Raw genomic sequence first — 26,847 nt, forward strand, 5'->3', positions numbered from 1 at the left:
CCGAAGGAGAGGCCCATCATGCCGGCCCCACCGCAGGTGCTACACGCGGAGACCCTGTGGGCTCCACCCCGGTGTTCCAACCCGCCTGTGCGGCAGAGGTGGTGGGAGGTGCCGACAGCCAGGGTGCAGGAGATTAGGCAGACCCGTGAGACGGAGTATGCATCCGGTTATGGACACTGTTCCGCAGAGACCCCAGGCCAGCAGCCTCCTCTGCGTGGGTGCCGCCGCCGACGCCCGGAGAACCCTGAACCACAGATGGCGGAGACAGGAGCAGCCGGGCGACCGCTGAGACCGGGCCGCTTACAGCTCTACCGTCATCCGCCAACAGGGAGACATGAATCTGGAATTCCAGCAAGAACAAAGGATAGGAGCTGAAGGCTGCAGTGCTTGCCTTTTGCCCCTGACCAGATTACTGGGACAGTCTGCATTATCTCTGTAGCACCGGGTTTTCATTATTTAACCCTAAAGATGTCTCTTTTTGGTAATGACAAACGTGTTTGTTTTTAAAAAGCCTGGTTTTTCTCAATACACCTTTAAAGGTTTTTAAACTTTCATATTTGGTTCCAGTTGAGATTTTTAAGAACTTCATTTTTCAGGCCGGTGCCGTGGCTCAACAGGCTAATCCTCCGCCTAGCGGCGCCGGCACACTAGATTCTAGTCCCGGTCGGGGCACCGATCCTGTCCCGGTTGCCCCTCTTCCAGTCCAGCTCTCTGCTGTGGCCAGGGAGTGCAGTGGAGGATGGCCCAAGTGCTTGGGCCCTGCACCCCATGGGAGACCAGGAGAAGCACCTGGCTCCTGCCATCGGATCAGCGCGGTGCGCAGGCCGCAGCACGCCGGCTGCGGCGGCCATTGGAGGGTGAACCAACGGCAAAAACGAAGACCTTTTTCTCTGTCTCTCTCTCTCTCTTTCTCACTGTCCACTCTGCCTGTAAAAAAAAAAAAAAAAAACACAAACACTTCATTTTTCATTTGTAGTAAAAGTTTACAACTTGATTGAAAAAAAAATCCACAAACTGCAAGCGCCTGTTAATAAAAGTCTTAAATAACTGCCAAAAAGAAGCACTGCAATTCAATTCAAGATATACTGACAAACACACAAAACTAGAAGTAAATAATTGAGAGATAGTTTCCTTTTTTATATAAGATACACTGGGATGTTCAATTATGTTGAATAAGGCCCTGGTCTATACATTATATCTAATTTTGCAAAAATGTTCACGGCTCCATTTTTACTTCCCTAACACTGTGAGAAACTCTGATTTTAAGGTAACAACCAGTCAGGACTCTCCAGTTACCAAAGGCACATATCAGGCAAGCTTGGCCAAGAAGGGACCCCTACCTCTGCCACCTGTAGTGACTGATCTAAGACAAGCTGAATTCAGGGTAGACATTGTGTAGCCTGGAAGACTTTGGCTTGACAACCTGGCTGAGTACCGTTGAGGAGAGGAAATATGGTCAGATTCCTTCACAGAGTCTGATCTGCAGCCTCAATACAAACACGTTTTTCTCCTACAGTGCAGACAGAAGGATGGACCCCAGCCCACCAGGTAAACAGACAAAGGAATTTTTCTCTCTTGGAGGTTAATAGAAACAAAATGATACATAAAAAGACTACAAAAACAGGAGCAGCTGGGGTTAGGGTAAGGAAAGAGACAGAAAAGGGAGAGAGGGCAGAGATATGAGAGGAAGAGAATGGGATACAAATCCTTAACTCCAGACCCTGAGCTCCCTGGGGTTATTATGCTTGCTCTAGCCATTGTTCTCTCTGCACAGGAATCGCCCTTACCCTAGCTGCTTTCTTCCCTGAAGCCGCACCAATGTGGCTTACTGCCTGAAGTGAGTGTATCTGACATTGGAGCCAGAGCCTTTAACTTGATACAATTAAAACCCCACTTCCTGCGCTGTAGTCAGGAACATAATCCTGACCTGTCATTGATCTCCTCCTCCTTATGGAGAGATTCACCTTGTTCTCGGTTTTGATCTGTCGCTGGGGGATACACGGAAAATAAGGGAGCGCTAGAGAGGAAGGTTTAAATCCAATTAATGGATGGATTTTTGCTCTTTGATTACATAACAATAGCAACAAAGTTAAAAGGCAAGTTCATGGTTAAAGACAGGCAGGGTGGCCTCCTTGAAGAGTGGAAGAACATCAGAGCTTTTCTGACTCAGGTTCATGGGCCCACTTCTCCAGTAGGTGGCGCTGCTGCTGTGAACCGATCCGAGGGGCGTTAGAGAGACAGCCCCTCAAGTTTTCGCTCTATTGTTCTACCATTTGTATTTATTTATTTGTTTATGTATTTATTTTATTTGAAAAGCACAATTAGAGAGAGAGAGAGAGAGAAAGAGATCTTCCAACCATGGTTCACTCCTCAAATGGCCACAATGGCCAGGGCTGTGCCAGACGAAAGCCAGGAGCCAGCAGCTTCTTCCATGTCTTCCACATGGGTGCAGGGACCCAAGGACTTGGGCCATCCTCCGCTGCTTTCTCAGCATTAGCTGGAAGCTGGATTGGAAGTGGAGCAGCTGGGACTGGAACAGCTGCCCATGTGGGATGCCGGCATCTCAGGCAGTGGCCTTACCCTCTATACCACAATGCCAGTTTTTGTAAAATTGGTCATGACCACCACTTCTAAGACTATGCTACACAGCAGGGACAGAACTAACTGGCTATGATATTTCCTCTCCTGAACTGTACCCAGCCACATTGCCAAATGGGTCCCATCTTGTACTACACAACTTCCATCCTGCATCAGCTTACTTTGAGCAATGTGATGCCAACAACTTCAGAGTCAGACATTTGTTTCCTTTCAGCTATATTTACCAATCTAATGTCAAAATTAAGATTCCTGCAATGAGTCTCTTTTCCCGTTGTCACATCACCTAAAGTCAGGACCCACAAAAGGCCGCAGTTGTGACAACAAGTAGCAGAGAAAATGTCTGTCTACTGACCAGGGAAACGAGAAAGTTTTTCCTGATTGACACAGATGGAGAACTAATAAATGCCAGTTTGCACTGCTTTGGATTAAAACAGCTACATGGCCATAAAATGCACCTCGGACTGCCTCAGCGTGGTGATAATCAGCAGAAGCTTGTAGGAATCCTCTTAGATAATCATTCAACTCCTGGCTACTTAGGATTCCTGCAAGTAAGTTCCGTCTTACTATGTCCTCACCATTTCAAAATCAAAGCACCTATGGAAACAATCCACAATGTGCAAGACCCAAGAGAACACAAATAGCACCCTTGCCTAGATTTCCAGATAAAAGGACATTAGGAGAAATAATAGAAAAGGATCTACTAATAGAAATAAAAGCAGGTTCGAGATTCTGCCTGGAGTCTCCATTATGGCTGTGTGTTTTAGTATCCCCGGAGTGGCCACCGCATACATTAACAAGTTCACTAACGGGCGCAAGGAAAAAAGGATTGCTCGTTTTCATTATCAGTGGAGTTTGAAGCAAAGAGATAAGGGCATCTCTGGAGTTAATCGTCACTATATGACTAAGGGTTTGGAGAACATTGATTAAAGAAGCATTTTCCTGATTGATGAAAAATAACTCATTTATGGTCATCTACCCCTGTTAGAAGGTTGTGTAATGTATTATGTAACATGCAATGTGTTATATAGTACTTAATAAAAGTTAATTGAAAAAATAAAAAAAAGAAATAAAAGCAAATAATAGTAGACCCAACAGTTATATAGAGTTAATAGAAATCAGATAATGAGAGTCGTTGAAAAAACACATCTTAATATGTGAGTTAGGAGCAGATTGCAACAGCTGACTTCACTAATGAAAGGTCTGGCTTAGAGCACCCAGAGACGAGGACAATGACGCAATAATGACATCGACCATCAAGCTGTTTCTACTTTCCCAGTCCACCAATGATTTGCACACAAATATTTGCTTCCTCTTTCAAGGAAGGATTACGCTTCCTGCTTCACTAACATCAAGATTGCTCACGTGGCTCATTTTGACCAATGCCATTTGAGCCAACCTGACGTGTCATTTGCAGTCAGTCTTTTTTTACATGTATATCGAGGGTCCCCCTTACTGGCAGAGTCCAGGGCAAAAAGGAAGAGGAAGCAGGTGGCACAGGGACGAGTCACCTCCACAACGTTTCATATACACACAGAGCAGACACGCTCAGCCACTGCTGGGATTAGAAGTTGGCAGAACGAGGAGGGAAAGGAACAGGTGGGGAATAGAGGTGTCGTTGAAAAATATAGCCACGCCCCCCCCCCCCCAAAAAAAAAAAAAAAAAAAAAAAAAAAAAAACCTGGGAGGCCTGGGGGAAGCTTAGTCTCTCTCAATCCAGGAGAAACAAGATCAAGCGGTCTTGGGAGTCCAGAACAGTCAGGCATGGAGGGAGGAAGAAGGTCCAAGGGCAGGGGTGAGGGGGCTGCTTGGGAACTGGGCGGAGCAATCGCCCTTCCGCTGCTGGGATGCTCCTAGCCCCTCCAGTCTGGCAGACGGAGGCAGCCTGCAACTCCCAAGGGCAGGTCTGGGGCTGGAGGAGGATCAGCAGGGGTTGCCCTCCAGGGAGATGACAGCGCTGGCCCCCAGCTCCTCTGCCGGGGTGCAGCGGGCCTGGACCAGCTGGTAGCTCGTGCTTGATTCTTCTTGGTGGCGGCCTGGGAACTGGCATAGATCATTTTGTTCTTAAGGGGTGCAGCACAGTCAGGGCCCCGGAAGATAAGCACCGGGGCTTCCTACTTGCTCTCCTTGGTCTCGCAGGGCGTAGGGCAGTCCTTGTCTGGCTGTGTCCCTACGAAGGTGGCGTGGGGGTCGCCCACAGTCTGGCCCGCATCTCCCACCGGGATCCTCACGCCTTCCTCCAAGGTGGAGCTCTTCTGCCCTCGCTGGTGCAGGACAGCTCGGCCTTTTTGCGTTTCTTCAGCTCCTCTGGCGGGGAGGACTTGCGCACCTTCCTGTCATTGGGTATTTGTAATGATGATGTCAGAGACAGCCACACCAGAGGTCATGTAATGATGACGTCAGAGACAGCCACACCAGAGGTCATGTTTCCCGAAGCCAAAGGGACCCTAGCCGCGGTGGCTGCTGCCTGGATCCTCAATGAACGCGGCCTCTCCCGGCCCCTTCTGCTTAGTCTCTAGTTTCAGAATATTGAGACTTGGCCGGCTCCGCGGCTCACTAGGCTAATCCTCCGCCTAAGGCGCCGGCACACCGGGTTCTAGTCCTGGTTGGGGCGCCGGATTCTGTCCTGGTTGCCCCTCTTCCAGGCCAGCTCTCTGCTGTGGCCCGGGAGTGCAGTGGAGGATGGCCCAAGTCCTTGGGCCCTGCACCCCATGGGAGACCAGGAGAGGCACCTGGCTCCTGGCTTTGGATCGGCGCAGCGCGCCGGCCGTAGTGGCCTTTTGGAGGGTGAACCAACGGAAGGAAGACCTTTCTCTCTTTCTCTCTCTCACTAACTCTGCCTGTCAAAAAAAATATTGAGACTCATAGATTTGGAAGAAGAAACTAAAATGGTTTAAGAAATGAAAAGCTTGTTAAAACTTATCGTGACAAGAACCAAAGCCAAGGCAACGCGGACAGCTGTGTGTTAAGACAGCGCCCAGTAAATGCTGCTGCTTCAATAAAATAGCTCAGGAAAATGAGACAGATTAGGTCATTTTCACAAATTATGGGGCCCGAGATACTCAAAGTGTCCAAATTAAGTGCAAAGGAAGAGCTGGCTAGAGAAAAGCAAATCTCCAGTGAACGGGTTGGGGAGTGGCGAGGTTAGCACACGGTCATGATTAAATAAGAAGGCACTGAAAAGTTCGTGAGAGCTGAATGCAAGTCGACCTGGACGAGCACTCTGATTATTTAGGATTTTCCTTGGGACACTTATTTTTATTTTTATTTTATTTATTTATTTATTTTGGCTAAAGACAGACTGGGAAAGCTACTCGCCTTCCAGGGAGATGCCCATCCTCCAATATCCTCTTCAAACATGACTGGAAATGTCGATGAAAAGGGAAAGATTTCCCAGACAGTAGGGCCAGGGCCAGGGCTGACAGTGAACCGTGGAGACTTTCTTAGGGTGCAGCATGTGCTCCCCACCTCTGGGTAGAACATTTTTTTTTGCAGCAACTACACAGGATCATTTTAGAATTTCCTGGGGCAAGTGACTTGTCCGTTTCCTATTTGTGCACTTACCTCGTTACCTCTCCACTGCTGTATGTTTGGTGGTGAGTGTGATTGGGGTTAGGGAAGGCTTGTCATTTTACTTTATTGGTTTCCAGGACAGAAGGACCCAAATTCAGACTGATGCAAGGGTTATCGAGAGATCCTTCCCTTTAACCCTAGTGCTGGGCTTGGAGGGAACTCTTGGGTTTTCTTTCTTGGGATAGGGGAGGGGCATGCAGGGAATATGCTTTCTGTATTGAAAGGAGCGTGCACTGAAGAGTTATGAGCTGAAGTTCCAATTATGATGGATTGTAATTTTCTTGATAGCCATCTCTGCCCTTCCCTTTGGATGAGTGATACTTTCCCACCAGTTGGCATCAGGCGTGCTCGTATTCATGACTTGCTTTGGCTGCTGGAAGTGTATACGGAAGTCAAATGAGTCACACCCACAGTAAACTTTTAGAGCCACTTCATGATTCATCATTGTCTTTATTTTCTCTCTGTAGGGCAACACCCACATTCTCAATAGAATCTGCCTATCAAGCTAGTCCTGGGGGGGGGGGGGGGGCGGTGCCATGAAATGAGACTATATCCGATCTCATTGGACAGATATATATATGTGTGTGTGTGTGTAGACATATATGTATTGAACAAGATATAAACAGACCTTTAGTCTTGTACAACATTGAGAGTTTCAGTTCATTTGTCACTACCAGATTAATATACTTATCCCCACTCTTTTGATTTTCCTCCTCATTCTTTAGTCTCATAGTCATCGTATGCATATCTGGATCTCCTATCCACCTGCAAAGCAAGAAAATGCTTATGTACCCAGAAATATCTATCATGACCTCATTAGTTTCAAAGGAAGCTTGAAAACTGAGTTTTTAGCTTTTGGAGGCTTTTTTAAAGAAAATATTTATTTACTTATTTGAAAGGCAGAGCTATAGAGAAAGAGGGAGGGAGAGAGAGATCTTCCAGCTGCTGGTTCATTCCCCCAAATGGCCACAACAGCCAGAGCTGGGGCAATCAAAAAGCCAAGAGCCAGGAGTTTCTTCCAGTATCCCACATGGGAGCAGGTGCTCAAGCACTTGGGACATCTTCTGCTGCTTTCCCAGGCTTATTAGCTGGGAGTTGGATCGGAAGTGGAGCAACCAGGACTCGAACTGGCACCCATATGGGATGCTGGTGCTGCAGGCAGTGGCTTTACCTGCTATGCCCACAGCATGGGGCATTTAGAGCCTTTGTAAAAGTAAATATGAATGAATGAAGAGGTAAGAATCTTAAAGCCGAGTTTGGCTCAGCCCACAAATAATATAAAACATCCTATCTTATCCTTGCAAACCAACCTGCTGTTGCTTGTCTATGTGTGGTCCAGGCACCATGCTCACTGAAATGTCATTCTCACTGCAGAATCTTCACTGATTGATTTTCTGGCGGAGCAAGGAGAGCCATTATTTTACTTTTGCTATGGAAGCACTCTCCATCTGGTACCAATTTCTGAACTAGTCAGAGTAAGGCAAACTAGCAAGTGCTAGCAAATAAACTACAAAATCTTAGTGTGTCAAGAAAGACAGACACCACTGTCCAGCGCAGGTTGCTCAGGGGAGGCACAAAAAGTGACTTCAGATGTTGATGGGAAACAAATAGTGTCGAATATGTTGGTGTTAGTGGAGAAATCAGAGTAAGCCTGAAACGTCAAGTTAAAGTTTACTCCGGCGATCGAACGGAGGACTTAAACGTGGAGACAACCAGGTTTAAGTTGCTGGTTCCATGTGACTGAGTTTGGGTACAGGTTTTATACTTGTCTTACAGGGTAAGTACATGCTTGAACCAGGTTTAAGCAATGCAGATTCATGTGTGGTTATCAGTCACACTGAAAAGCAACGATACTTCACTGCAGACAGGGAAGAACACCTGGTTACGGGTGACAGACTTGATTACCGGCTGAGGCAGCACCTTGCATCCTCACACCCCTTCTCACCTATGGTGTGTTCCCTGTCTGCAGGGGCAGGCAAACCCGGGGTCATTCATCACTGTGTCCACAGTGGCTCTAAGACATAAAGCTCCCTCCTTCTCGGGGTACACTGGACACATCCTGGTCATAACTGAGGTTTCCTTGGTCACCACTGAGGTCCTTGGAAAGTGCCTGTCCCATGGGAACCAGCAGCAGGTGTCGTCACAGCTCCGGCAGCATCTGGCTGACTTAGGCCTCTGCACTCACGAATTAACTCCACACCAGGCTCACAAATGCAGAAGACCATCTTGTCCACAGTTCTTAAAACCCGTAGAAGAGTGCCTGCAAACTAACAACTCTTCCTCAGTCTGCTCTCCGCCAGGTTTGTAGAGAGACTTAATTGGTGAATTGTTATATGGAGAGCATTCTGAACGGGGTGGTCACCATATTAAATGGTACATGTCTGATATTATTGGTTTCTTTATTTGTTATGGACAATGTAGCAATAAATATCTTTGCATATATGTCAGTGTGCACACGTGTGCAAGTGCAACTTCAGGTGAAAATCCAAGACATTGACTCTCTGGGACAAAAAGTATCTGTTTTAAATGATAATAAATGCTTCTACAGAGGGCTGTAGCAATTTATATATCTATCAGTAATTTATCTCAGTGTTGATTGTGTGTTACAAAACTTGGGTTTCTGAAATCCAAACATGGAAAATAACATTACCATTTTTCTCTTCCTACACATTAAGTTAAAGATCTTTCTGTGAGTTATGAAATTTTTCAGTCCTGGTCTAAACATTTATCTTTCACTCTCACCCTTAATTTTATAGTTTAGCTGCACATAGAGTTTGAGATTGGAAAGTGTTTTGCCTCAGCACTTCCAAGATATTATTCCCTTGTTATGGTTCCTACTGTTGTTGAACATCACCATCATAAATATAAATTATGACACTAATTAAAGGAGAAAAGAATCATATGCATCTTAGCAGATGCTAAATGGATAGGCAGTAATATTTTATAGTTACTTAAATTAATGCCTGTTAGTACCATGGATATAATATGTCAAATAAGGCCGAGTATTGCCCTTGAGAAATTCAAGTCCATTCTCCGCACTGTTTTCTGTCATTGCCTCAGACTATTACATAATGCATTTATAGAAGAGAGATGATGTCGGAAAAGAGTGCAGCAGAACAACCATGTGGTATCTGGGAGTGGCTGTGCCGTGCAGCCCGGCAATGGTGCAGAACTGCACGTGGGCCCCGCAGGCAGGGCTCGGCAGCACTTGGTCCACTCTGGCAGAATGTCCCATGACCCCTGTGGAAGGTGTGAATGATGTCGTGTGAGAAACTGTCATGCGGCCATTTGAGACCTGCCCTCCATCTCAATGCAAATGACCTGCAGTACAGGAAGCTGCCAGGAGGCAGCCTCTCTGCTTCCAGTGAGGCACCAGGACTTCTTTTTCTTTTTTTTTCAAGATTTATTTATTTATTTAAAAGGCAGAGCTACAGAGAGGCAGAGGCAGAGAAAGAGAGAGAGAGAGGTCTTCCATCTGCTGGTTCACTCCCCAGTTGGCCGCAACGGCCGGAGCTGTGCTGATCTGAAGCCAGGAACCAGGAGCTTCTGCCGGGTCTCCCAGGTGGGTGCAAGGTCCCAAGGATTTGGGCCATCTTCTACTGCTTTCCCAGGCCACAGCAGAGAGCTGGATCAGAAGTAGAGCAGCTGGACTTGAACCAGTACCCATATAGGATGCTGGCACTGCAGGCGGCGGCTTTACCTGCTACACTGCAGAGCAGGCCCTCTGAACTAGGACTTTCTACAACTCTTTGGTAGAGGTGTAGGCTATCACATTGCTAGACTATAGCTTAAAGTTGGCTCCTCCATGACAGACCAACCCAGTTCTTAGGTCACTTGTCATTCTTTCCAGTTCTGTGTCCTTTTAAAGAACTAGAGAAACCAAGTGTTGCATCACATGTTTTTCTTGCTTTTGCTATTTGAGTATAAACTCTGCTGTAGATTGAATATTTGTGTCCCCCAAATCCATCTGTTGAAATCCTCTCAATAATGCGAGATATTAGACCATGAAAACCAAGCCCTCCTAAATTGGATGAGTGTTCCTACTGAAACACACAAGAGAGCTTTCTCTTTCTCTGCTCTCCACCCTGTGAGAATACAAGAAGACCTCCCTCTGCCCATGAAGCAGGCTTTACCCAGACATGGATCTGCTAGCACATTGATCTTGGGTTTCCCAGTTTCCAGATCTGTGAGAAATAAATTTCCATTGTTTAAGCCACTCAGCTTGTGGTAATTTGTGTTAGCAGTGTAAACAAAGACAAGCTGTCTAAATCCATTTGGACTGGCAGTCTCCTTCTTGGCCAAACATATGAAAATGTGGCAGCCTAGCAGCTTCCTCCATCCTGTTGCTGGGAAACAGTTGTTTGATAGCTTGCTGTGTACCTTGAAAACTAAAATGATATAACTCAGCCAAGAAGCCCAATACAATATGCCAGTATGAAAATCAATAGCATTCCTACATAGAAAATCAGTTGGAAAATATAATGGGAAAAAAATCTTATTGTATTTACACTCAGATAGATGAACAAGCAAGTTACTTTAAGATAAATTCCATGAAAATACATGTGTACAGCTCCATAAACATCATAAGAAGTATATAAAAACTTGAATACCTCAAGCTGGTTTTCTTTTTTAAAAAAATATTTATTTTATTAAATAGCAAATGAGAAGTCTACACAACTTTCTATTATCTCTATTAATCTGTAGATTCACTGAAATCCTGGGAGAAGTTTCTTCAGAACTTGGAAAACAGAATGTTACATAGTTCAATTGGGTGCAAAGATGATTTCAAGACTTTGGAAGAGCAGTTGCCTTACCATGGCCAGAATTAGGTTAAAACTAAGACATAGGATAGCGACTTAGGCAAGAAAAAAATTAAATCCAGCAGTTACATGACATGTGTTAACCTCAATAATTAAAGACATTAATTCAGGACTGGCACTGTGGTGTAGCAGGTAAAGCTGCTGCCTGCAGTGCTGGCATCCCATATGGGAGCCGATTTGAGTCCTGGCTGCTCCACTTCCAAACCAGCTCTCTGCTAAGGCCTGGGAAATCAGCACAAGATGGCTCAAGTCCTTGGGCCCCTGCACCCACAGTGGGAGATCTGTAAGAAAACAACTGCTCCTAGCTTATGATCAGTCCAGCTCCAGCCTTTGCTGCCATCTGGGGAGTGAACCAGTGGATGGAAGACTCTCTCTCTCTCTCTCTCTCTCTCTCTCCCTGCCTCTGCTTCTCTGTAATTCTACCTTCCAAATAAACAAATAAAATCTTTAAAAAAAAGACATTCATTCAGGTTGATCATTCCAAAAACAATGATGCTTTTACTAACTCATGTGGTGAACCTATTTATGGTTGCTGATTTCAAACATAGCATGGGACAACTCAATCTCTGGATGAAAACTAAGGAAAGAATATATGGCAATGATCTGTACAAATAATGTCTATTTGGATGTTACATTTGGCATAAACCATACAGAAAGCAGAAAACAATCAGATAACCAAGTACCTCAGTGTGGCCTGTATCAAGAGCACTTTGGAAAGATTCTCCCTGTAGCATCTATATTTTGTAGATTTCAGCTTCAATGACTTGGATGAGGTTGACATCCTTGACCTAAGCGCATGAGTAACAACTGTGGTTAGGTTTGGTTTATACATCTACTCACCCACAGTCAAATATTATTGGAAGCTGCCTTGCTGAGCTAACTTTGGCTAGAGCAAGATTTCTCCCCTGGGGAGGAAGAGTAATCCTGGAATACTTGGCACAGGGGCTGAGGCACCAGTGCCTCTAGGACTGGTTGAAAACTTCAGTAAACTGGGAAAAATTCTACAATTCTAGTGTGCTTACCATATTAGGAAATAAGACACCATAAGAGGCTGAGAATATTATGATGATGGTATTAAACCATGAAAAAAGCTTCAAACAGTATGAAATGAAACTAAAAACTCTAATCAAGAAGTGAAGGGCTAGAGGCTTCACTCTCCTGTCCAAAGTAAGGCTTTTGGGATCAGAAAGTTCATTAATCCCCATGTAAATAGTAAGTCACATTTAAGGTATGGAAATATAGGCTTCTTTCCCGTGCCATCAATAAAAATCAATAGGCAAGTACAATTCAGCATTCTCAAAGATAGAGTATAAAAGTTAACACAAAACTTATAACTCCCCAAATTACGATAATATTAGTATAAATAGTTAAAATAAGTGAACACTTGCTCATATACTTAAAACAACTACCACACACATAAAGAAGCAAGTTTTTCAGAAATGACAATTATCTTCAGAATTTAAAACTTTAAATTTAGTTTAAAAAGAAAAAAGTAGGAAAGAAGAAAGAGAGGGAAACTATCTCAAGAGATAAAAGGGAATTTCACACAGCTTAAATTCAAAGTAGTCCCAAAATAAAAAAGGAAGGAAAACAGAAGAGAAATTTTAAGGAAAATTGAAGTTGGGGGGCCAGTGCTGTGGCATAGCAGGTAAAGCCACCGCCTGCAGTGCTGGCATCCCATATGGGCACCGGTTCAAGTCCTGGCTGCTCCATTTCTGATCCAGCTCTCTGTTACGGCCTGAAAAAGCAGTAGAAGATGGCCCAAATCCTTGGGCCCCTAAACCCTCATGGGAGACCCAGAAGAAGCTCCTGGCTCCTGGCTTCAGATCAGCATAGCTCCAGCCATTGCTTCATTCCAGGGAGTGAATCAGAGGGTGAAAGACTTTCTGTCTCTCTCTCTTTCTCTCTCCTCCCCACCCCCTGCTGCTCTGTAACTCTGCTTTTCAAATAAAATAAATAAATATTTTTAAAAAAAAAAGAAAAAGAAAATTGAAGTTGGAAATTGGTTTTAGTGTTTGCCTAACAAATGGAATAGTCTGGAAGGTGAAAGGATGGACATAGCAATGAGATTCCGTGGGTAGTTGGATGCCCAACTTAATTACAGGGTCTTAACCAGTCTGTAGAAGGGGCATTACTGGTTCCTGACATAGATGTGTGCTGTGAGAAGCACAAGTGTTAGTCAATGGAGAGCACTCATACAGTGCCCAGCACGCATTTAGTGCTGAATTTGCCTCGTCAAAAGTGGACCCTAACAAGGGGTTGTAGCAGAAGAGACGAATTAGAAAGGAAGAGGTCGTCATAACCTTTATCTGGAGATACACCTCGTCTAGTTCTATGGAAAACTATTTTGGAATATTGGTTAAAATTGCAGTAAGTCTATGGGTTAGATTGGAGGATTTGAGATTTCTTCAATGCCCCTGCTCATGAAAATGTTATATCTATTTACTTCTATTTTAATATTTTCTATAATGAAGTTTTACTATCTTCTGCATAACAACCTTCTGTATTTCTTGTTATATATATTCCTAAAGTTTTATATCTTTTGTTTTTGCTGTTTCATTCTTTTGTTGCTGTTGTTAATTGTATCTTCCCTTTTTACACTTTTTTTCTTGAGATGGCAATTAAAAATGCAATTGACCTTTGAATCTAATTTTAACAAAAGGCAAACTTGTAAATTATTTTATTGTGTGTAGAATTTTTGCTTTCATATGAGTATATAGACAATACCACCCATCAATAATTATAGTTTTACTTGGTTTCCAATCATTTCACATTTCTTTCTTTTGTTATGGTTTCAATTAGACCTTCTGATATGATGGTCAAGAAATGCAGTATCTGATTTCAACAGGAAAGTGCACCTTTGGGCAAAGCATTTGTTTTAGGTTTTCACTGAAGCTCTTTAATTAAATAAACGGAATTTTGTTCTCCTCTCAGTTCTCAGAAAATTTTGTTGAAATTAATTTAGTAACCTATTCTTTTTAAATAAAGATTTCTGTTATTATTAATTTATTTATTTATATTATTTTTGACAGGCAGAGTGGACAGTGAGAGAGAGAGACAGAGAGAATGGTCTTCCTTTTTGCCGTTGGTTCACCCTCCAATGGCCACTGCGGCAGGCGCACTGCGGCCGGCACACGGCACTGATCTGAAGGCAGGAGCCAGGTGCTTCTCCTGGTCTCCCATGCGGGTGCAGTGCCCAAGCACTTGGGTCATCCTCCACTGCCTTCCCGGGCCACAGCAGAGAGCTGGCCTGGAAGAGGGGCAACCAGGACAGAATCTGGCGCCCCTACCGGGACTAGAAGCTGGTGTGCTGGCGCCGCAAGGCAGAGGATTAGCCTGTTGAGCCACAGTGCCGGCCTATTTTATTTATTTGAAAGGCAGAATTACTGAGAGGCAGAGGGAGAGAGAGAGAGAGAGGGAGAGAGAGAGGGAGAGGGAGAGAAAGGTCTTCCATCTGCTGGTTCACTACCCAGTTGGCCACAACGGCTGGAGCTGTGCCAGTTTGAAGCCAGGCGCTTCTTCCAAATCTCCCATGAGGGTGCAGGGGCTCAAGCACTTGGACCATCTTCCATTGCTTTCCCAGGGCATAGCAGAGAGCTGGATCAGAAGAGCAGTAGCAGAGACTAGAACCAGTGCCCATATGGGATGCCAGCACTGCACAGTGCCCACCCCTACATATTATATTTGTGACACTTGTTCTTTTTTCTTTTCCATGGCCATTGTCCCCAGTGGTATAATTCACAGTTTAGCTGGACATTCCCAGTAGTATAATTTCTGGATAAGCAACATTGAAACTGAGAAGTAGACTGGGAGACAGCCATGTCCAAGGGAAAACCAAGGAATGTTGTAGTGTTGCAATCTAAGACAGGGCTTAACATAATTGAACTTGTTGTGTAGACACCAGAGACACAGTGTTTCTCTCGCCTGATAGAAAAATAAGAGATGGTCCGAGCACACAACCAGATGGTACTAGATCCATGAACAGATTGCTTCCACTTGCCAAACAGAGAGGGGAGGCAAGAGTTGTACTTGAACTTGAAGGAAAAAGCATTTGCCAGCACCCTATCGAGGACCTAAAGTTCTGAGCAGACATGACAGGGCCAAAGGGGTCGTGGTGTGGAGTGAGTGTGAAAAGCCAGCCACACTCCAGAATGACCACTGCCTTTTTAGTCAAGCCTTCTGTTTCAAGATTCAGACTCGCTCGACGAGACTTAGCTGCTCTTGAATGACTGAATTCCTGCTGGATGTGGTGAGGCGTGTGGGAGGGAGTGAGGGGAGAGGTGCTTGCCCGGCCAGGCCCACCGTGGCCTTCTATGATCACGATAGCACATGCAGTGGGGGCCTCTGGGACATCACCCAGAACCAGAGTCACAGCCTGCTGAGCTGTCTCACTGATCACGAATAGTCGCTCACAGTCTTGGGCGGACAGCTCCGAGGATACTGGTTACATCAAAGAAGAAATTCCATCCTTTCCTACGATTATCATGACTGAAACGAGGCAATTAAAAAGTCAATTTTATTAAAATATATACATATATAAAATGGTTAAAGGCATATATGAAGATCTAAGACAACAGATATTTCCACCTTTATTGGTGTTTAAAAACTAATCATAAAGATAAAAGCAAAGCTGGAGTTTGTCTACACAGAGGCAATTGAGTCTATTATTACCAAATCAAACCAACTAGAATGCAAGAACAAACAACTCATGAACGTTTTAAAATGAAGTTAAACATTATATTGTGAAACCAGATCACAGTTTTTGACGCGGATAATTCAGGGTCAGAAATATTTCTTGCGTTATTTGACTTCAGAAGCTGTTGATTATTTATCCCAGGTCCAGAGTCCTTCCAGAATGACTCAGGGAAAAATCCTTTACACCAGAAGGAACACGGTACATCTCATCTACCCCCATAATGGACTTCGATTTTCCATACTTATATTGCTAAAGTGCAGTTAGAATAAAACTATCTTTCTTTTCTTTTGTCTTCCAAAGAAAATAATACAACTTACGTGAAAGGTTGTGAAAACAACATAAAAGAAGCATTCAGCAAACTGTAGTTCCAATTCTCTGTGTTTTGGCTCTTCCTTCTAGAATTCCCGATCTCAGTAGTAGGTTCCTCATCCCCAGCGATGGTGCTGGGAAGTGGTTTACTCTCTCACATCACAGCTCAAATAGCACTAAGTAGCTGAACTAAACATCTCAGGGCCATGAACTAAAAAGTTAAGACCAGGAGTCGAAGCCAGGAAAGCTCAGGAGTCCCATGGCTGGAAACTGATTCTTCCGTATTGGTGAGGGTCTGGGCTGGGCATCCAGAGTGTTCCGGGAACTGGAAACAAATGTCTACAAAAAGCAGGGTGTCCGAAGGCATCATTTCCCCCAATGGACAAGGACAAGCGACAGAACTACACACAAGCTTGGAGAGCAGTGGACATACTCCTAAGAGAAACAGAGAGCTCGACCCCCATGCGGGCTTCCCAACTCACGTCACTTACTTCCCAAGATGAGTCATAGAATGGTCCATACTACATGATGTGTGCATACATTTAGAAAGCATACAAAGTATTATTTTATATCATTTGTGAACATATCTACCAGTAGTAAAAATAGAAAAATGTGGAGAAACCAGACAAAATGTGTGGGCAGGTTTTTTGTTTTTATTTTGTTTTATTTGGTTTGGTCAGGGGAAAAGGGAAAGCAAAAAAATAATGAAGTGCATGTTTATTTGTATATAATACTGCATATAATCACAAGATGAAAACATTGACAAAATTTCAAAGGGGAAGAAACTAAAACAACAAAGAAGACACAAGCCCCCAAAGTAAGCATTTATGTTGAATTATAATCTCTCTTTTTATTACCTCCTCAAAACAGAATAAAGACATTAAAGATCCACAAAGCAAAGCAAAACAACCACGTGCAGATGTCTGAAGGAGAGGATGCTTCTGTGTCTCTAAGGAGAGATCCACGAGGGGACGAGTGGAGAAGCTGACATTAGCAGGAGAAGCTGCAGAGAGGATGAGGACTCCAAGAGGAAGGCATGCATTTCTTTTTTGTTTTACAATAAAAAAAAAAAAACTGATTATTTTAATTGTACATATTTAGGGGCTAGAATGTGATCATTTGATGCATGTATTCAGTGTGTGATAATCAAATCAGGTTAGTTCGCATTTCCATCTCTTTAAAGTTAAAAAATTTTTGGTTAACAATAATTATGGGATACATGGTGACATTTTGATAAATGTATCAATATGTACTGAACAACTCAGGGCAATTGATATCTCTCTCTCTTTGTCATTACTGTATCTTTGGGGTCTTCAAGCTCCTCTCTTTTATTTGTTCGTAAAATATACAATCCCCTGCTGTGAACTAGGGTCACCTACCGTGCTGCAGGACACTAGAATTTGTTCTCTCTCTGTTTTCATATCTGATCTCCACCTGCCCTGCACCCCCCACTGCTACCCTTCCCAGACACTAGTAACCATTATTCTATGTTCAGATCGACTTTATTCATTTCTAGGTTCCATCTACGAGAGAAAACATGGTATTTTCCTTTCTGAGTCTGACTTCTTTCACTTAACATGATTTTCTCTAGTTTCATCCATTTTGCAACAAATGATAAGATACCTTTCTTTTGGGGGATGAATAATACTCTGCTGTGTACATATACTGTGTTTTTTGTTTGTTTTGTTTTTACCTAAAACCTTTTAAGATATACAAACTGCATGCATTTCATATATACAAATTTAGGGACATAGTGATTCTTCCCACCCTACCCTCTGTCCCGCCTGCCCTCCCACCCTTCTTCCTCCTCCCTCTCCTATTCCCATTCTTTTTTTACAAAGATCTATTTTCAATTAACTTTATACACATAAGATTAACCCTACACTAACTAAAGAGCTCAAAAAATAATATGAAATAAAAAAAAAAAAAACATTCCTCAACAGTCAAGACAAGGTCTGTTCAAAATCATTGCCACCTTGAAGTGTCAATTTCACTTCTTTCGATAACCTTTTAGGTACTCTATTAGTTACCACAGATCAGAGAGAACATACTTATACCATTTTTAAACCATTCATCCAATGATAGACATGTAGTTTGAGTTCATATCCTTGCTTTTGTGAATAGTGAAGTAATACACTTGGAAATACAGATATCTCTTTGATGTACTGATTTCTTCTCCTTTGGAAATACATCCAGAAATAGGATAGTTGGATTGTATGGTAGATAGTTTTTAGTTTTTTTAAGGATTACTGAACTGTTCTCTATATCAGCTTTAGCAGTTTACATTCCCACCATCAATGCATGAGGGTTTCGTTTTGTCCACATCCTTGCCAACATTTATTTATTTATTTATTATAATAGCCATTCTGACTGGGGTGAGATATCTCGTTTTTGTTTTGATTTGCATGTTCCTTATGGCTCATGATGCTGAGCATTTTTTATAAATTCATTTGCATATAAATTACTTCCTTTGAGAAGGGTTTATTCATACCACTTTCCCCTCTTTTAATTGGGTTACTCAGTTTCTTGAGCTTATTTGGTTATTGAGTTTCATTTGGTCGTGTGGTTTCCTGATATTATTTAGTTGTTGAGCACTTTGAGTTCCTTTCAGAGTCTGGATATTAATTCTTTGTCAGATACATTGTTTGCAAGCATCTCTCCCTTTCTGTGGTTGTCTCTGTAATCTGTTGACTGCTTCCTTTGATGCACAGAAGCTTCTTAGTTGGATATAATCCCAGTGGTCTAATTTTGATTTTGTTGTCTATACTTTTTGGTTATACTATCTTAACCCAAAAAATCACTGGAAAGGCATGAATTTCTGAAAACGTTCTCAAAGCCTGCCTGGCAAAAAGCCCCTCTCTGTCAACTTCTATTTGAGGGATCTCATTAATGATTAGCAGTTCAAGCCCTGGGGTGGCGAAGAACCCTTAGCTGGCAGGAAGGTGAAGGGGGTAAGTACGGAAGAAATGCAGTTTAACTTGGAAGCTCTCCCTAAGCCAGTAATGATTCATCTTAGTGGTTTTTTTTTTTTTTAAAGATTCATTTATTTATTTGAAAGTCAGAGTTACAGAGAGGCAGATGGAGAGAAAGAGAGAGAGAGAGACAGAGAGAGAGAGAGAGAGAGAGAGAGGTCTTCCATCCTCTGGTTCACTCCCCAGATGGCTGCAATGACCAGGGTTGGGCCAGGCTGAAACCAGAAGCTTCTTCCAGGTTTCCCATGTGGGTGCAGGGGCCCCAGCACCAGGGCCATCCCCCACTGCTGTCCCAGGTCATAGCAAAGAGCTGGATCAGAAGTGGAGCAGCAGGGACTCAAACCAGTGTCCATATGGGATACCGGCACTGCAGGCAGCAATTTTACTGGTTACACCATAGTGCCAGCCCCTATGTTAGTATTACTGGGAATGACTCTCAGGAGCTTTTCTGTGTAACAGTTGTCACTTAAATGTACGTCCTCAACCCCAAGTTTTTTTCATATTGACAAAAATGTGGGAGAATATGCAAAAACTCTAATTAACAAAGCTGACAAAAAAGAGGGGGAGATAGAAGGTTGAAGCTCTTCTGCCTGTTCATCTATAGACTTTGAAGCTAGCTAATGGAGACAGGGCCCAACTGTGGAAGATGTTTCCAAAACAGGCACCCCAGTGAGATGTTCAAAAAATGAATTTGGGGCCAGCGCCGTGGCTCACTTGGTTTAATCTTCAGCCTGCGGTGCCGGCATCCCATATGGGCACCGGTTTCTAGTCCCGGCTGCTCCTCTTCCAGTCCAGCTCTCTACTGTGGCCTGGGAGGGCAGTGGAGGATGGCTCAAGTGCTTGGGCCCCTGCACCCACGTGGGAGACCGGGAAGAAGCTCCTGGCTCCTGGCTTCGGATCAGCGCGGTGCCGGCCGTGGTGGCTGTTTGGGGAGTGAACCAACGGAAGGAAGATCTTTCTCTCTGTCTCTCTCTCTCTCACTGTCTATAGCTCTACCTGTCAAAAAATATATAAAAATAAAAATAAACAAAAAAAGAATTTGGATATGAAAATGGATTGTGAGCAAATATCAGCTCTTTCATTTACCAGCTGGGTGACGTAGAAGAAAAGGGTCAGTGATGTCTTCATGGGGGTTTCATGTAATCTGCCAGGCACGGTCATCTATCACAATGGCTGTAATAATTTGTTATACCAACAGCTGGAGTAGTGGTGAGGAACATTCTGTAATCAAAGGACCAGCAACTGTATCTCCATATCTTACATGAAGATTCACTGCCTCACCCTGCTTCGCCCAGGAAGATTGCACAGAACTTATCTCTTGGAAAGATCTGCTACAGGGCAGGGATAGAGGAGGCTAAGCTTGAATAAACTCTACCATTCCTGAGATCTTGTTCTTATCCAGAACCTGGGGACACTGGAGTCAATCAGATGGCCACTTCTGTGAAACAATGCACAGGACAGTCGCCATTGCAGTGCAGGGTGATGGGTACAAAAGAAGAGGGACACACAGGGTATAATTGGAGACCAGATGAGGGGCACAGGGGAGAACACCTTCACCAAGTAATTCCCAGGCTACGTGGTAAGGGGGAGTCTTATAAGACTGCCCATCCTACAGCACCGCTTGTGCAAAAGCATTAAAAAAAAACAAACAAACAAGAAATAAGATATATTCTGAAAGAAACCACATACCTGTAGGGGAAGTAGGTATGGCCAAAGTGTGAAGATCTTCTTTTCTATGTTTGAGAGTCTGAAGTTCATCCCACTAGCAATAACGTAGAGATCATAGCAGTAGTTTTCTCTCTAGATAGGACACTCTGGCCTAACTCCAGAAGCGTAGGTAAATGATCATCTTCGCTGTGGTCTACACGGTAGCAGTGAGGACTGAACTAGGGCAGAGCGAGCTGGGATGGGGGGAAGAGACAAGCGAAATGTTTATGAGCTAGAACTGGAAGGCCATGGCATTTGCTTAGATGGATGCAGGAGAGGAAAGAAAGAGGCTAAGGGTCTCCCGTGTGAGAGACGGGATGGAGAGGGGTTTGAACACCCAAGCCAGGGAATGCAGGAAGAAAAGCCCTCTTCAGGGGGGGGAATAAGGAGCTGACTGTGGGGCTAGTGGGGTAAAGTGGGCATGCATATTAGTTTCCTGTGGCTGCCCTAACCCAAACGCCAGTCATTTATTGTCTTAAACTTCTAGGAGTCTAAAACCAAGGCTTTTGCAGGGTTGGCTCCTTCCAAAGGCTGCGAGGAGGGCTCTGTTCTATGCTTCTGGCAGCCTCAGGTGTGCCCGGCTTGTAGGCAGCCTGCTCCCTGAGCTGTCATATCATCTCCCCCTACACGCGTCTTTCTCTGTAACCCAAATTTCTTCTTTTTGTAAGAACATTAGTCCTATTTTAATAGGACCACTCTAAGGGCTTCATATTAATCCAATTATCTGCAAAGACCTTGCTTCCACATAAGTCAAATTCACAGATGTTGGAGATAAAGAATTCGACATCTCTCGGGGGGACACAATTCAACCCATAACAGCATGCTCAACAAGGGGCTAGATTATGAAGCTGAAAAGACACTGGGCTAGAGACACGACACAGGAGAAAAATAGAGCAGTAGAAAGGCGCGGGCATGGCCTTTTAAGAAAGATCGATGGTCATCAATAACAAGTGGAGTGAAGAAGCTGAGTTAGATGAGGCCAGGAAGGGGAACCACCTGTGATTAGGCCTTCACTGGTGGTTTCTTCACGGCACATTTAGCAGACGAAAGGATGAGCTCAGCAATGTGCTGTCCATGGGTGAGTGCTGAGAATGCATCCCCCAGGGCTCGTGCGTTGGATACTCATCCCCCAAACCCGGATGTTAATGGTATCTGACGTGGAGCTCTGATGTGGTTATCGTGATTAGGCGAGGTAATGAGAATGGGGTCCGGAGCTAGCATACTTGCTCTGTCTCCACAACTGATGGTTCTGCCCTGTTGTGATTCAACAGTGGAGCCCACATCAGATTCTGGCCCCATGCACTTGGACTTCCCAGCTTCTAGAGCTGTGAGCTAAATAACCCTCTATCAACTACCTGCTCTTAGTTATTTTGTTCTAGCAACTGGAAATGGAGTAAGGCAATGAAAGAATGGAAATGAGAGAGCATAGAAAACAGAAGAAATAGTCTCATGAAGTTTAATTGAGAAAGAGAAATAAAAATAGAACACAAGGTGTTGCAAGGTAAGGAAGAGTGACCCAAGGCAGAGGGCAGACTCTGGGAGAGGAAAACAGCAAAAGTGAGTTACAGGAGAGGGGAACAGAGATGGATCAAGGGCTTGGAAGATGACAAGGATTCTGATGCAGGAGTTTGCCTTAATTACTTATTACCACTCCGAAAACATCTCTCTTGGCAAGGTTTGTTGCAAATGCTGCCTGATGTAGGGATCAGCACATACCAGCTCTTACAAATGCGAGTTTCCCTAGTGCCAGGGAAGAAGGAAAATCATTAAGTATCCTGAAATGACAAATTCTGTAGTGACTGTGCTGAAATAGAGTCCCACCAGCCATCCGTGTGCTGTAGTGCAGGAAGTGGCACCCAGGATTCTCCAAATGAATAAAGCAGCACACAGTTTGCTCCTACGTGGGCTTAGCCCTCACTGCACTGCCACACACATGAAGCAACACCACGTATGTTGTCATCTAGAGCTTCAAAGCCATCCGTGTGCTCGGCTTCCAATAAAGCTCAACTACTTCTGAGTATCCCAGTGAAGGACTTATTACTTTGAGTTTTGCTCTCAAAATGTTAACATTTTGTGTTAAGTCAACAAGAAATGTGAAACCCTTTCTAATATGTTCATTTGATTCACCCTTTCCCATTATTGATATCCCATTTCACATGTGAGCAGGCACAGTGAATTGAATGATGTAAGTATTCCAAATTTCAGCTTTCCCTTAGCTGTATCAAAAAACACCCTCGAGCACTCCATCACCCAACACCCAAGTGTCCAACACAGTGGAAACTGTGGGCTTAAACCATCAGGGTTTGTAAGACTCCTGCTAAAAGTAAATATTAAAATAATATTATAGTAAAGGGTTAAAAAGTTTAGCTGCTGGCAGTAGACATCCCTTAAGATAACTGTGTCTCCACCCGCCTGCAGAATAACCTTGGGAAACTGCCTTGTGTAACTGCTCTGTGTAACTGTCTTACGCGATAACACTTGCAGGAGTCTGAAAAGAGCTGCAATAAGTTTCTGTAACTTAGTGACCATTGTATAAACTTACCCCCTCCCAACACGGGCGCCAAATGTACCCTAGATTAGCGAGCAGAACATTTTGTGGCTTTTCCAGGAAAGACCATCACCCCTTCCCTCACCCTTCAAAATAGCTAATCACCAAACGTTCTGCATACATATGTTAATCAGGTGGCTATTGTCTTTAAAAACTGCCTGTAACCCCTGTTCTGGGCTCTCTCTCCACCGATTGTGGTGCTGGGGAGCCCATTTGCGCAAATGTTCAATAAACCGCCTCGTGTTCTTTGCATCGTCTGGCCTGAGGTCTGGGTCTCTGGGGTCGCCATCCTGACGACCACGAAATTGGGGTCGTTCAGGTTAAATAACTTGCACATTTTCAGAAAGATAAGACTACACATTGCTAGTGCCTTTCTTTCCCCAGGTCCTTGGAAATGGCCTCCGGAAATGAGAGCTGCTCGTTCCTGTCCCTGAGAACATGAACTGGGCCCCGCTGATGTGTTGACTGAAGCTGGGCCATATTTCCTTGAGCCTTCAGTACAAGCACTTAATACCTTCGAATGCATGGGTTTCCAGTCAGGGCTGCCTTGTCTCCTATGTCTTCGATTTTGGTAAAGTCTTAATTGACTGGCTCCTCTTTTCTCATCAGATCTTAGGGACAGAACCACGCTCGTTTTTACTCTTCTGTTAATTGTTTATCTTCTCCAATTACTGTGCAATTGTTCATGAATCACTAATACGGAAATTGGGCTCTGAGTAAGTGTTTTTCCTTCCTCATTTCCAGAAAGTCTTGGGTCACTTATGGAGAAACGTTGGGTGCGTCCGACCCTAGCGGGCCTGTGTACCAGGCATCTACGGATTTTACTGAATATTAGCAATGAAACCACTTAGCTTCACTGTGAGACAATCCACGCCTTTGCTACATGCGTGCGCATGTGCAGAAGTGAAGTATGCGCCCAGTGGAGAGGTCTTTCCCGTCAAAGGTAAAGCGTCTTCAGCCGCATTCAGTAACAGGCGCACACACTCTCTGTCCTCCATTAGGATCTCCTGAGTTTCCTTTCCCATTTTGCGGCTGGTGTCCTGGGGAGCTTTCATTCCTAACAGCTGGTGCCTAGTTCACCTTAGTGGAGGGCTGTCCTCGGGCTGTCAGGGCCCCATGTGCCCAGGAATCTGTGCCTCCCTGGGAGCTCTGGGTTCACAACTGTTCACTATAAAAATACAAATGGTTCCTCTTGCTCCTGCTTGGGACGTCTCTGAGGCAAAGCTCACATTGTCTGCCAAATTCCCTAAGACTTGAAACAGACTTCGCTATCTCTTCCAGATCATATCCAGCCTCCTCTATACCAGTGGTCTTGGGAATGTGTCTTGATAAGCCTTTTTATTTTCTCCAGTAACCTTCATGTCAGGTCGCCTTCAAAAGAACTTGACCTCAGCCATTGTTTCCACAAGGGGACCTTGGACGCCACTTCCAGAGTTGGATAATTCAAAACCCACCCCCTGCCTACTTTAACACTACAAATCTCTAAGGCCCTCTCCTCCTCTCTATGAGAAGGGGAAGTGGTATGCCAGTGAAAGGGAATACCCTGGCTTCGTCAACACATCCAGCATTTGAGAGATGTGGAGGAATGGCAGGTGTAACTTCTTTGAAGTTGGCTGTTGGTTGGTACCAGGATGATCTCAAGATGGTAAGCTGCCTCAGAGCATGAAATGAATTCAGAACCCCTCCCTGACAACATTTACACATCCTTATCTCCAACAGCACAGATGTGCTCTAAGATCAGATTCAGTATTTGTCAGAGGAGCAAAAACACAAAGGCTGGACTCAGAGCCACTGAAAAGCTCTCTAGCTACTGTCCAGTCTCAGGGAAGCCTGACACTTATCCCCTGCTGGGGAAAGAGGCCTTGCTTTTGCAGGAAGGCCAAGTAAAGAGCAGAGTTGATATACCTGCCTGGCAAGACAATGCTAGTTCAAGTGCTATCCTCACCTCTCTAAGACCTGACAGATTATAAGCCTAGGGGAAAGCTGTCCCCAAGCATTCTAGATGAAAGGCAGCTCTTAATGGAGAGATGAAGCTCCTCCCGTGCCTTGTGGAAACTGGAAGCATCAGAAATGTTGGTCCCTCAGTACCTGACAGCAGAAGGCGTGGCCCCAACAGGACCACACCCCTACAGGTACCTCATCGACACCCAGCCCTGACTGCATCAGAATTCTGAGTCCCCTCTTGCACCTTCCTGCCTGTCCTCTGGGCCTTGGTAAGCCACAGTTCACAGATCTTGGGATCATTTCACATTTGGGATGCTGCAGGTGCTGAAGATAAATGAGATTTCTCTGGGCTAGGAAGGCCGTTTGGGTCGGGGGACCCAGTATGAATCAACTGGAAGATCAAGCCCCTGAATCCCCAGCCTTCACCATTAGTGGTGGGAGTTCTGAGATCTTACCAGGTGTGCATATTTTCAACTCTAACCTTCTTCAGATCTCCAACTTTCCCCTGCCTGTGGATCTCTTAGAAAACCCCAGACCAAAGAAGGTAGAGGGCACCGTGGGGAAGGGAGCAAGGTGGACAAGACCAAAGGATTCTTTCAGAAAACCAGAGTCTGGTTTGCCAGGAGACAAACACCTTCCCCAGTGGTTGGGGAAGGGGTGGAGAGAGAAGAGTTAAGATCTCACACCCAGCCTACCTGGAGGGTATCCTTGAGTATCCCATTTTCTCTACTGTTGGTCTAGTGACTGACCACTTATTTATTCTTTAGTTTGTGATGTAGGACTTTAGATAAGTCTGTATTAGTCAGCTTTTCATCACTACATCTGAAAGAACTACCTATGGAAGAAGGACGCTTATGACAACTCACAGTTTTTGGAGCTTCACAGTCCAAGATCAGGCAGCCCTTGGCTGCCTGGACTGGAGAAAATTTTGTGCTAGAAAGCTAGGAAGCTCTCCAAGACCATAGGATTGTGTCACAACGACGTGGGAGCCAGTTGGAGGGGATGCCTCATGCCAAAGAAGGGCAATTTGAGCACCAAATGGCAACAAGGACTTTGATTGACTGAAACATAGCAAATAAAATCCACTAGGTTGTAATTATTCTTGGTCATCTTTGCTAAGGCACAAAGTCATTATCCTGAAATTTTATGAAGAATTTATTAGGCCTTTTCTGTTAAATCTGTATTTCTAGGTTACCAAATATTTGGTAAGATCAGTTTCCTTTTTCATAAATAAATTCCAGTTCATAAATTCAGAAGGTATGATAGAATTGGAAAAATCACCATTTCTCATCTTCTAATGAAACAATGGATCTAGGCAGCATTTACTAACAGTGGCTAAAAGAACTTTATCAAAAAATCACACTGAACACATCTAAACCCACTGGTTCATTTTACCATCAACGAAAGTAACAACATGGTAGCCACAGGAAGCGCAGAGAATCCCAGTGTAGTGTTCTAGTGCTGAGTCTAACCAAGTCTCTGTGTACAGCTGACAGTGCATAGCACGAGAAGGAATAAAGAAATACATCAATGGACACCATAATTGATATGACAGACTCTGCAAATGACCCAGCTTTGTTACTGTTGCTGTTTCCAAGACACAACAAATATAAAATGAAGAACAGGGCTGTTATCAATTATGAGACATGAGAGCCCTAATAATTAAGTGCTGATCCTTTTTGG

General features: G+C 44.2%; 1 pseudogene; it reads right to left on the minus strand.

Moving 5' to 3' along the window:
* Window positions 1-300: 300 nt before the first annotated feature.
* On the minus strand, window positions 301-6,905 carry LOC133756426 (cofilin-1-like; annotated as a pseudogene).
* Between the last annotated feature and the right edge of the window lie 19,942 nt (window positions 6,906-26,847).

The sequence above is a fragment of the Lepus europaeus genome, chromosome 3, assembly GCF_033115175.1.
Source record: "Lepus europaeus isolate LE1 chromosome 3, mLepTim1.pri, whole genome shotgun sequence".
Taxonomy (NCBI): domain Eukaryota; kingdom Metazoa; phylum Chordata; class Mammalia; order Lagomorpha; family Leporidae; genus Lepus; species Lepus europaeus.